This window comes from Mustela putorius, unplaced genomic scaffold, assembly GCF_011764305.1.
Source record: "Mustela putorius furo isolate JIRA1106 unplaced genomic scaffold, ASM1176430v1.1 tig00000145_pilon_pilon_pilon, whole genome shotgun sequence".
In the NCBI taxonomy this organism is placed as follows: Eukaryota; Metazoa; Chordata; class Mammalia; order Carnivora; family Mustelidae; genus Mustela; species Mustela putorius.
This window is the reverse complement of record NW_025421294.1, coordinates 36666889-36678961: the sequence shown is the minus strand read 5'-3', so window position 1 is coordinate 36678961 and position 12073 is coordinate 36666889. Positions and strand designations below refer to the sequence as shown.

The window sequence follows — 12073 nt, the reverse complement described above, 5'->3', positions numbered from 1 at the left end:
GATGGTATGTTATATTTTACACTGGAAACTGTTATGGCAGGACTGGTTTCTCATAGATACCTTCTTAGAAAACAGCTAACCTAATGGATGTTTTAAAGGGTAATACTGTTATAACTGGAATGTTTGCTGTTTCCTAACAATGAACTTAAAGAACATGAAGATCTTGGCCAGAAGTTACCAATTTTAAGACAGACCATATCATGTAAGGGAAACACCAGCCCTGCTAAGTATATCTAATCTGGCCCATCCCAACGACAGATATTGAGTTATTTCCTGGCCCTGATTAGAAGCGTTGAAAGAAAAAAAAAAGTGAAAATTTATCAGCATCTTGCACTGATTTGAAGGAAACAATTTGATTTTGGGCTGCAGAAGTTTCCCATATCTGGAGATAATTGGTACTGGGGAACAACCTTTCAAGTATATTTTTCCATATACATGACCAAATATTAGTATCAAGAATGTAAAAGGAATACCTGCAAATCAACAAGAAAAGAAAATAGAGACATGGGCAAAAGACATTAACTGGTCTTTTTCAGAAGAGGGAGCACAAGAAGCTAATACATTTATGAATTCTCATTCATATGGTTAGGATCAGGGAAATTCAGGTCAAGATCTCAATGAGATCCCCCCATCATGCCCATTTAATTGGGAAAAATGTACCATACATTTAACCAAATTTAGTTTATAATTGCAACTGTGCACTAACTCTTAGCATGTGCAAAGCAAAGGTCAAATACTGATTTTTTTTTTGGATATAACATTTTTAGGACCATAAGCTGTGTAATTTTAAAAAAATTGTAAGACAGCACTAGTCTCTGAGAGTCATCTTACAACAAGGATCGATGTTGAAAAAATATTTGAGGACATCGAGTTCTGATGTTTAAATCATTCTTTTAAAAAACTTCGTGTTTTGGCGTCATCCCTGTAGACTTTTCCTTTTGAGTTATAACCGGGCTAGCTTTGGCCAGATCCTCCTTTGCCAACAACCCTGCGTTTGGTTTAAGCAGCTCTCCACCATCACTCTTCTGGAATTCATGACTTCTTGCATCTTTGTCAGTGTCGCTTTGCAATCTGTTGACAATGAAATCATGCGGCATTGTAGAGCCTTTGCAGTTTCCCTGGGACACTGACAAAGAATTTGACTTATGATTGATGAGATTGGGAATGTGGGAGAACACCAGCAGCTGGGGTGGCTTACTGTTGTTTTGGTCTCTCTAGTAATCAGTTTCTCCTTTTTGGGCATAGCACCCTGATTTTCCTGGGGAGATGTACTTTCCTCCAGCTCTCAGTCCACATGTTTTGACTGAGGGTGCTTCCACCTCCAACTCCAGGGCTGGGCGTGTGTGCCCCAGGCTTGACCTGTCTGAGCATGGACATTACCCTGGTCACATTGATTGGTTCAAGGATGGGCATGTGACTGAAACCAGGCCCGTGACATTTCCACTCAGTAGCTTTTGATGGAACCCTTGGAAGAGAGGGTGTTCCTTTCCCCTGGGACTGCTGGAGCATAAGCCTGGACGTACTGTGACCTCTTTGCTGTCACGAGGGGAAAGTGGATCTGAGAATAGAGCCAATAAATGGCAGCATGCTGTCACAGAGGGAGATAGCTTCTTCCTAACATTTTTTGGGAACACGGAGAGGTTTTTGTTTCTATTTTTCCCATGAGTTGTGTGAGTTGGATTTCTTTCACTGGCCCTTAAAAGAGGCTGGTGGATGGGTAGGATGGCAGGATTTAGACCTGAGCACACATTTCTTAGTCTTAGGTCACTACATTCCCCACCACACTTGGGTGCTTCCCCCAGAGCCGTTGTTCCATGGGCATAGCTTCTGGATCTGTGGTCCAGTGAGAGGTGATGTTCTCACACGTGGAAGAAATTGCCATCCCTGCTGATGGAACCCAGCCTGTATCAGGCAACCGGTTATCTGGGAACACATTTGTTCCATGGAAGTGTGGACCTCACTTGACTTGCCCTCGGCCCGCTCGTACAGTAGCCTCAGAATGAAACTGCCTTGTGAAAAGTGACTGGGAGCCAGAGCCAACAGGGGAAAGTGTAGGCCCTTGAAGAGGGTTAGAAGAACCGCTGTATGGGTTCCGCTTCAGCTCCTGTGTGCTCAGTAAGAAGCAGGAAACACCGTGGGGCTTTCTTTCTCTTCTTCCCGTCTTACCAGGTTCTATGCCACTGAATGTGGCCGGAAATGGTTGTTGTAGGTTTGGGAGGAAAATAAGCAACTTGATGGGGTGCCTAGTTGGCTTAGTGGTCCTTAGTCGGGATCCTTAGCGAGGATCCTGGTTCAGGTCATGACCCTGGAGTCTTGGGACTAAGCCCTGCAGCTGGACTCCCTGCTGAGCAGGGAGTCTGCTTCTCCTTCTTCCTGCCCCCCCCCCATTTGTATGCACTCTCTCTCTCTCTTTCTCTCTCTTTTTCTCTTGCGTGCTTGCTCTCACTGTCTCTCAAATAAATAAAACAAATACACAAATACATAAAATTAAAAAAAATAAGTGATTTGACAAAATGCCAACTGCTTCTGTCATGCGAAGTGCTGAAGGGTAAAGGGTATGACACTAGGGTGTATGTATCAGTCAGGGAAGACTAGGTGTTGTTGCAGTAACAAAAAAATTCCTAGATCCCAGTAGCTTTTAACAACAAAGGTTATTTCTTTCTCATGCTACACGTCCACTGTGGGTTGGCAAGGGGACCAGGCTGTTAGAGAGCAGCCACTACCTCCATTATAGCCAGTCACCTTCCAGACACATGAAATGGCATGTGTCACTTCACTTAACTCATGGGCCAGGACTAGGCTCTTCCCAACCATAAGGGGACCAGAAAGTACACTCCTCCTATGAGTTAGAGGAGGAAAACTGGAAATATTTGGTGAACAGCACCTGTGATTTCCATGGTAGGTAAGTTCCAGCCTTGTGTTTGATGGTGGTGGGGGGGAATGAAAAGGGCACTAATCCTGTGGGGGCAGGAAGAACCATATGGGTAGAGGAGGCTGGGGTGGGATGAACAGGCCTCAGGGTCATATGAGTGTGGGATACAGTCTGCTGAACCTGAAGTTAAGATCCCCAGGCAGTTTGTATGCACAGAGTTTGAAAAGTCTAACATATACAACAAATGAGAGTATTTTAGGTGGCATGTGGACACATTTTGTCTTGGTAATTATTAAATACCTATTTGTTTTCAGAATACTTGATAGTTAACATGTTTTATTACTGTCTTTCCACATTTTCATCCCAGCCAAATCTCCTCCCACATTCCCTGCCTCCCCCGCCAACTCTCTGTCTGTTTGCAGAGTCACCTGAGGCCAGACTATAGAAGTCATGGGTAGGAGGTAACAGGACGGAGACATACCTGGGATCTCTCATGGAAAGGGAAATGGCCGTTCAAGTTCAAACTATCTGGCTGGGAGGGGGAGTTATCCGGAAGTATCAGGCCTAATAAATATTACGATCCTGAATCATTCAGCTAGTTTCCTCATTTCCCCAGGCACTGTGTATGCATCTGTGTGTACAGCCTCAGAATTCTCCCCATTAGAGGTTATCAGACTAAAATAGAAAATCTCAAATGAGAACAATGATGTTCAAAGAGTTCTCTGCTTGTTGTCCATTTTAAGCTGATCCGTTAGAGACAGTGTCTTTCTGAGTCCTTAATGGTAGGTGTTGGTGATTTTATAAGGTGATGCTTTTTTTTATTAGCTTTCTTGTGGTAGTGGCCCCCTCCCAATATCCATGTCCTAATACTCCAAGTGTGACTCTATTGCATTACATGGCAAAAATGACTGCCAGTGTGATCGAGATTCTTGAGACAGGAAGATTATCCTGGATTATCCAGACGAACCCAGGATAAACACAAGAGTCTTCTAAGAGGGAGGCACGGATCAAAGACAGAGAGGAGATGTGACAGTGGGAACAGATGTTGCTTTAAAGGGCTTTGAAGGTAGAAGAAGAGGCCACTTATAGAGAGTTGTGGGAAGCCTCTAGAAGCTGAAAAAGACAAAGAAGCAGATTTTCCCCTAGAGCCTCGAGGAGAAACAGACTTGATGACACCTTGATTTTAGCCACATAAGACACATTTTGGACTTCTGACTTCCAGAATTTTTGGATAAGAAGTTTGTATTGTGTTAAGCCACTAAGTCTGTGGTGCTTTGTTCTAGCAGCAAGAGGAAGCCAGTCTCCCTCAACCCCCACTCCCCACTACAGAGGCAGACTCCAGCAGCCCATGGGAACAACCTCATGGCCACCTTCTCAATTAAGACCCCCAGATGGCCATTATCCCATGAGCTGGGCTCCTGCCACCACCCCCACCAAATAACCTGCAAGGTCAGGTGCTCCTCCCAAGGAAAACTCACTTGAGTGCATTTGCCTACTTTAATCCTGTGGATGCCCATCTGGGTGATGGACAAGCCGGGCCAAAAGATACCTCCTTTCCAAAGATCCTGTTAGCAAAAAAACAAAAAACCAAAAAACAAAAAGAACAAAAAACAAAACAAAAAAAACCCCTTTTAAATCACTCCCACAGTAATGTCCAAGCATGACAAGCTGGCTCTGGAGGAGGTGGGGCTGGGGGGAGGGTTCCATCTTCCTGCCCCCAATCTAAGTAGGATTTTGTGCATTTAGGGAGAAGAATGCATGGTGGCTTCCTCAGAATTCCCCCAATTCTCCTCGTCCCATTTTGCACTTTATTTTTAAATTTTGACAATGTTTTTTTGTGTGTGTGTTTTCCCATGGACCAGAGGCTGAAGGTCATTTATTTCCTGCTTTCCAACAATAGTATTAGACTCATATGAAATTAACTCACACATCCTACTTTTGTTTCTTGAAGTCGACCAAGCAAAATGGTGTGCTGGGGCTTTTTTCCACACAGAGATCCAAGTTTGTTTTCCCACTGCGTCCCTCTCAGCTGTGTGACTTTGAGGCAGTCACCATACTGCTCAGAGTCTTGTTTCCTCCTCTATAAAACAGGAATGACAATTCCAAATTCTAAGGGTTGCTGTGAGGATTAAGTAAGTTAAGGACGTGATGTAGAGAAAGCATGCACAGCTGTGTTCAGCTGATGCTGCTCAGGAATTAAGAACTCTGATGGCACTTTGCTCCTGAATTACACGTGAGCTCATCTTACAGTTTTGACTTAAGAGGTAGGGCATTTCATGAGATTTCCCCCTGGATTCCCAGGCATGCTGGTATCTTACCGTGCTCCCCCTCCCACTCCACTGTCCTTGTGTCCCACAGTAGGCATTGTCACCTGAGTATCTAGCATTTACTCCTCCTTTCTCCACTGCCGCAGAACTGCTTTTCTGGTTTCCACTTCTCCCTGGAGGAAAATCTGAGCTCCCCCTACCTCAAGGGCTTGGTTGACCTAGGATGGTTCCCAATAATTGGTTTAGGGATTTGGATTTGAGTCAGTGATCATGTGGCATGGCCCTAGCAAGAGTGATTGGGTCAGCATGGGTATGTAGCCAAAGCTGGAATGAGCTAAGTCATGATCTCTGTCTCCCCGATATATAACAAGTGCATAAATTCATTTGCTGTAGGAGCCATGAAGGAAGCCAGCTTGGGCTGCAGTCAACATGTGGAGGAGGTCTAAGCTCAGAGACCCACAAAGAAGTTCAGATAGAGCCCTGATCATACCATACCTGAGGCCTATACCATCTGTCGACTCCCTGTTTCAAGAGATAGTGTGTCTTCTGACTGTTCAAATCAGTTTGCCTCAGGATCAACCCTCCGTGGAAGAATTTTCTCCTCTACGTAAGTGGGCAGTTGCCATACAAAAGCACTATCCTTCACATTGTTCCAGCTCTAAGGGGTTCCCTTTAAGGGGTCAGGATGGGGCTGAAAACGGCAAGCCTAGGTGAATGTAACAAAAAGATCCAGACGAGGGATTGTGCTTTCTCCTCACCGAGGTAAGAAGTCCACTGAAGATAGGATGATGACAGATCCTCAGAGAGCTTCGGTGGGAAATGAAGTGAGACACGAATTTACCCCTTTTTACTTCTCTGAGAAGCAGCATGGCTTGGTGGGAAGAGTCATTCAGAACCTCGACTCTGATTTGGGTCTGGATCCTGACTCCCCCCATTCCCTAGCTGTGTACATTTGAACAAGTCACCCATTTTCTCTGATTTACCATTTATCGAATGTCTTTGAATGTATTCTGTCTGTTGTTCTGGGTGCTTTCTGTGGATTAGCTTACTTTATCTTCCTGCCCCCGGAGTGGGGATGTTTAACCGGTAGGGAGATGGGCTCAGATAAATGAATAACTCACCCAGAATCACAGAGCGGCAAGCCGCGATGCTGGGATTTGAATCCAGACAGTGGGACACCAGAGACATATGGTCTGACCCAACCACCACACTGTACTCCCACCAAGCTTTGGAGAAGTAGGAGTGACTGGTCACATCTAGGCAGGAGTGCTGAGGTCAAGTGACAGGGAAGCTCTAATACTCAAAGCTCCAATAGTCTTTTAATTTATTATTATTTTTTAAAATTTTATTTATTTATCTGAGAGAGTGAATGAGCACAAGTAGGGGGAGGGACAGAAGGACAAGTAGACTCCCCACTGAATGGGAAACTGTATGCAGGGCTTGAACTCAGGACCCTGAGATCACAACCTGAGCTGAAGTAAGACGCTTAACTGACTGAGCCACCCAGGTGCCCCTCCATCCTTTTATTTTTAACTTCCTTCTATAGACATCCCCCAAACTAGGAAGATTTGCTTTCAGCTTTCCAATTTACAGCATGGCACGGGTGATCATGACCTTCCAAGTCAGGCATGACAAGGACACAGAAAGCCGAGCTCCCCTGCAGTGACACTTCCCTAGTTCCAGTACACCCTTAAGTAAGACCTGTATACACCCAGCAACAAGGCTTCCCCCTGAGAGGCCCCCAGTGAGGCCGAGAGATCAAGCTCTCTCTTTAGAGACTCTAGGTTCCCATGCCTCTCATGTGCCTGGTGAATCCCAAGCACCATTCTGCCTTCCGGCTCCCGAGCCGACCACCGCCCGCCAGCCCACCCTGCAGACCGGCGAAGTGAGTCCCACACCTGCCAGGAAAGCCCTAGCTGGATCAGCATCTCTAGCTGGAAAATAATACCTAGAGATGCTGGGCTCACCCTCACCAGATGCCAGCCAATCATTTCCCTCTAAAAAGTGAGAGGGGTCATAGAGGTCTGCCCTCCTCACACTGTGTCAGGGGGACTGTATATGTGAGAACACTTTGTAGACTAGAAAGTGTTCTGTGAATGTGAGGGTTGCATGACTAGTAGTAATGTGGCCATCTCAAATTCCTTCTCATCTTCCTGCATCTTGAAAAAGAGTGATAGAAGGCCTCTGGATCTGCATGAGACAACAGATCACAACGGTTTAGGTACAGGCCCTGGGGTCCCCTCGAGTTAGGCCTTTAGCACTTCCCAGCTGAGTGATGTTGGGGCACCGATGAGGCTCAGGTGCTCAGCTTCCTTGTGTGCAAAAGAGAGTGGTGATGCCCGTGTTGTGCTTGCAATGCTCCATTTGGACTTCAAAGTGCTCTTTGAACCTCTGTTTTGCCCGAGTCGTCACCAATCACTACCCCCTTGCTTTAGAAGCAACACCATGATTTTCCTCTGGGGTACGTCTCTCCTGCATGCAGTCTTAGTGGGGTTGCCCCTCAGAGCACCCTGACGGTGCACCCCAAAGCCTGTTGCACCTGTGTGATGAGAAGACAGGAAATGTAGGAGCTGAAGAGGCTGTGCTTTGATCCTGCCGCTGACAGCCCTGGAGCTGACCTTGTTGCCACTGGGAGGCCTGCTTCATCTGCTCTTCCTCTTGTTCTGGGAGCTCCCCTGGAATCTACCAGTAGCCCCCACTGTAGCTTGTTGGCCAGAGTGGATCTCTGTTGCTGACCCTGTGAGCAGGCTACCTGTGTGAAGGTTCACGCGGGAGCTTAGCAGCTACACTGCTCGCACGTAACAAGTGGTAGCTCTACATTCAGCCGGCTGTGTCACACGCTCAGGGGACCCTGTGGCCTGTTCATTCCACCCCAGCACCCCCCACCCTCACCTTTCTTTCCTCCTTCATATGTGTGCTGCCGTTTTTATTCCCTTCTGCATGTTATCCATGCCCCCTGAAAGTTAGGGCCCAAGGCCCAGATCTTGCCTACTACAGGCATCATGAGTGCTGCTTACAGATGTTTTTAGTTCTCCACCTTCTAACACATGGTATGATTGCACTTTCTGGTCTCCTTATGGTTGGATGGGGCCCAGTGCTGGCAAATGAGTTGTGATTGGAAGTGACGTGTGTCACTCAGCTGCTAGGATGTGACCCCCCCCCCCCCCACAGAGTTTTAATGCTCTCTGGGATGCTGACCAACTATGTATGAGACAGGGGCTGGGCACCCTTGCTAACCTATAGTGGATGTAGAACGTGAGAAAGAAGTCAACCTTTTTGTGGTTCAAAGCCCCTGAGATTTAGGGATTCTCTGTTACTGCAGCAGAACCTAGCCTAACCCACCTAATACATGTGCCCACTGTTCCTTTCAGCACTTTGCGTGTGGGGAGCACTTGATAAGTGTTTGTCAAATTGTTTATTTTCCTCCTTAAATCTATAACTACCATTTCGGCATTTTTTTTTTTTTTTTTTAGATTTTATTTATTTTTGGAGAGAGAGCATGAGCATGAGCAGGGGGGCAGGTGGGGCACAGAGTGGGAGGAAGAAGGAGAGAAGCAGACTCACTTGAACACAGAGCCCAACGTGGGGCTCGATCTCATGACCCTGACATTATTATGACCTGAGCTAAAATCGAGAGTCAGGCACTTAACTGACTGAGCCAACCAGGTACCCCCATATTGGCATTCTTCTATCATTTTGGCCGTGTTCAGTAGCATTGAATTTGATAAAACAGGAAGAAGAGAAGGAAGGCCCAATCCTATTTCCTTGCTTCTTTGAGATGTACATCACACTTCAGGAATCACTCACTGCAGTGGGGTCCCAAAGATGACGGGGTTCTCCGGGGTAGACATTCATCACACTGTTCTAGTGGGGATGTACTTAGCCAACATGTACTGACCTAGAACTCTGCATTGGGTGATGTACTAAGTGTAGGCAGGTAGGAAAAGATGTGAGTGGGAAAACCAGCAATCTCAGCTCAGCACGCCTCTGGGCATAATCCACATGGCTCAGGGGTAGAGAGGTAGGAATGATTAACTCCAGTTTTGGAGATTCAGGTGACATTTGAGTTGAGTCCTTAAAGAGAGCAGGACTTACCTGGGCCAAAAATGGTTTTGGAATGTAGTGATCCAGAGGGGTACGTGCCCCTGGATATTTATAGCAGCAGTGTCCACAATAGTCAGACTATGGAAAGATCCCAGATGTCCATCAACAGATGAATGGATAAAGGAGATGTGGTACACACACACACACACACACACACACACACACACACACACATATACAGAGGAATATTATGCAGCCTTAAAAAATGAAATGTTGCCATTTGCTACAAAGTAGATGAAACTAGAGGGTATCATGCTAAGTGAAATAAGTCAATCAGAGAAAGACAATTATCATATGATCTCACTGATATGTGGAATTTGAGAAACAAGGCAGAGGGTCAGAGAGGAAGAGAAAAAAAAATAAAATAAGACGAAACCATAGAGGGAGACAAACTGTAAGAGACTCTTAATCTCAGGAAACAAGCTGAGGGTTGCTGGAGTGGAGGGAGGTAGGAGGGATGGGGTGGCTGGGGGATGGATACTGGGGAGGGTATGTGCTACAGTGAGTGCCGTGAATTGTGTAACATTGATGAATCACAGACCTGTACCCCTGAAACAAATAATACATTATGTGTTAAAATAAATGAATAAAATAAAATACAGAAAAGCTATTTTAAAAATAGCTTTGGAGCAAAGCCAAGGGCATCAGCGTGTTGCGGGGGAGATTTCGTGGCTTCCAGCTCCCCGGGTGTAGTAGATAGTGAACCCCCAGGAACCATGGTGTTCTGAAAATATGTGTGTACTGGGAAAGTCATTTCTTCTAGCACTTTTTGTTGTTGTTGTTGTTGTTGAGAGATGGGGATATGGGCAGCCGAGGAAGCAAGTTTTCATCAAGTATTTAGAAAAGAGCAGGACTTGACCTAACACAATGCCAAAAGGAATGGGAACAACTAAAGCCAGATTTTCCCTGTGGTGCTTGGAGGAAACTAGCAGTGGGGGGAGCCAAGAGGGTGTCAGGCTGGGCCCCGGGGGTGAAGCGTACATGAGATGGAGAGGCTGGGGCATTGCTTCAGTTCTGGGTTTCAGGCAGAGTTGAGCCACACGGTCACATCACATCAGAGTTGCTGTTTTAAAAGAATGCTTCCAGAGGCTGATGGATCATAGGAGTGAAGGTTTTGTGTTCAGAGGGGAGGCCCCTCTAATTTTGGCAGATCCAGGAACAGCCCCTGCAATAAACAAGTTTACATAAAGAAAATATATCCTCCCCTCATTGTGCACAAGAAGCATGAAGTTTTTCAATAAGATGAAGTTAACACCCTTCAGTGATATCAGTGCCAATAAACACATAGAAATGTGCTCAACCTTGTCATTATTCCCTAATTATTTAGGGAAATGAAGAGTTGTGATTTATGCTCATGCTGTTATGTTGAATTCTCGAGTTTGTGCAGGATCTGCTGAGACCTAGGTTGTCTTCTTTCCTGCTGGACTGGAACCTGAGAGGATGTAGTCTGATGTTGTTGCTGCCATCTTGCCACCATGAGGGGAGAGCTGATCGAGAATGGAGCCATGCCAGAGGAAGGAGAGATTAGAGATGGAGAGAGAGATAGAGAGAGTAGGGCCTGCCAGAGCCACTGAGTCTCTGGATCAAGCTGTTCCTGAGGCCCGGACTCTCTCAGACTTTTCAGTTATGTGAACTAGTTTGAGCTAAGATTTTCTATCTTTGGTAAGAGTTCTAGCTGACATGATCATAGTGATGGAAGGAGAAAGGCTCATGATATTTCTCACTGAGTGTTTTCTACACACTGTTCTCAGCACTTTTCTATGTCTTACTTCACTGAATCCTCCCAACAAGGCTCTGAGGTAAAGCACTCTAATCCTCATTTTACATGATGCAAGGAAATTGAGGCATATATAGCTAAAACGCTCACCCAAGATCCCACGGCCAAGCTTGGAGCTAGGCATAGGCAGTCTGGCTCTTAACTACATCCACACTGGAATCCTAGAGCACAAGTCAGGAAGGTTTGGAGCTTCCTGGGGTTGAATGAGGCCGGCTTTGCCTGCAGGTTTGTGTATGTGAGCTCTGCCCATGGGATCCTGAACATTGTCTGCAAGGAAAAACCACAAGATGTTTTCAGATCTATGGTCTTCCTCTATGTAGAAGCTGCCGCTGATTTTCCATCATGTGATACAATGATACGGGATTAATTTGGTAATTAAATGTTTGTTGCTGGGAATGGATAATAGTCCTTTCTCACTAGGAGATTTTGTCATGTCACTTTGAGTTGGAGAAGCAAGACGCCTGCTTGTTTATTGTGGCGTTCACTTCCACTTTGTAACTTCGCATAATATATGCTGACAGTATTTCCCCATTCGTATTCTCTGGGAAGATGTTATTTACTGTCCCTGATGGTAGAGGGAAAAAAAAATGAGGTCATTGCCTCACACGTCTTTCTTAAACCATCTGAGCACATGCTTTATTAGGCAGAGAGGCATTTTCTGAAGAAGAGAAAACCAGTCCTGTCTTTTTTCTGTCCTAGCCCAAATTTTCTCCAAGACTGCTGTTTGTGAGTGTTTGCAGATAGCATTTGAAAATGATGTCAGATAGGTTTCATTACTTTCTTTTTTTTTTTTTTTTTAAAGATTTTGTTTATTTATTTATTTGACAGACAGTGATCACAACTAGGCAGAGAGGCAGGCAGAGGGTGAGCGGGGTGGGGAAGCAGGCTCCCTGCCGAGCAGAGAGCCCGATGTGATGCGGGGCTCAATACCAGGACCCTGGGATCATGACCTGAGCCGAAGGCAGAGGCTTTAACCCACTGAGCCACCCAGGTTCCCCTAGGTTTCTTATTCTTTATGAAGTGCGTGGCCTGCATTCTCTTGCCCAGCTGTAA

General features: G+C 45.8%; 1 long non-coding RNA gene across 13 annotated transcripts in view; it reads left to right on the top strand.

The window, feature by feature from the left end:
- Nucleotides 1-12073, top strand: part of LOC101688785 — a 246410-nt gene that overhangs the window by 36216 nt on the left and 198121 nt on the right. For 11 of the 13 annotated variants that reach the window (XR_006605406.1, XR_006605403.1, XR_006605396.1 and 8 more), the window contains one exon: nucleotides 5533-5746. The exons of the other annotated variants lie outside the window; for them this stretch is intronic. This is a non-coding gene — a long non-coding RNA (uncharacterized LOC101688785). The remainder of the gene's footprint in view (nucleotides 1-5532; nucleotides 5747-12073) is intronic. 13 annotated transcript variants of the gene reach the window in all.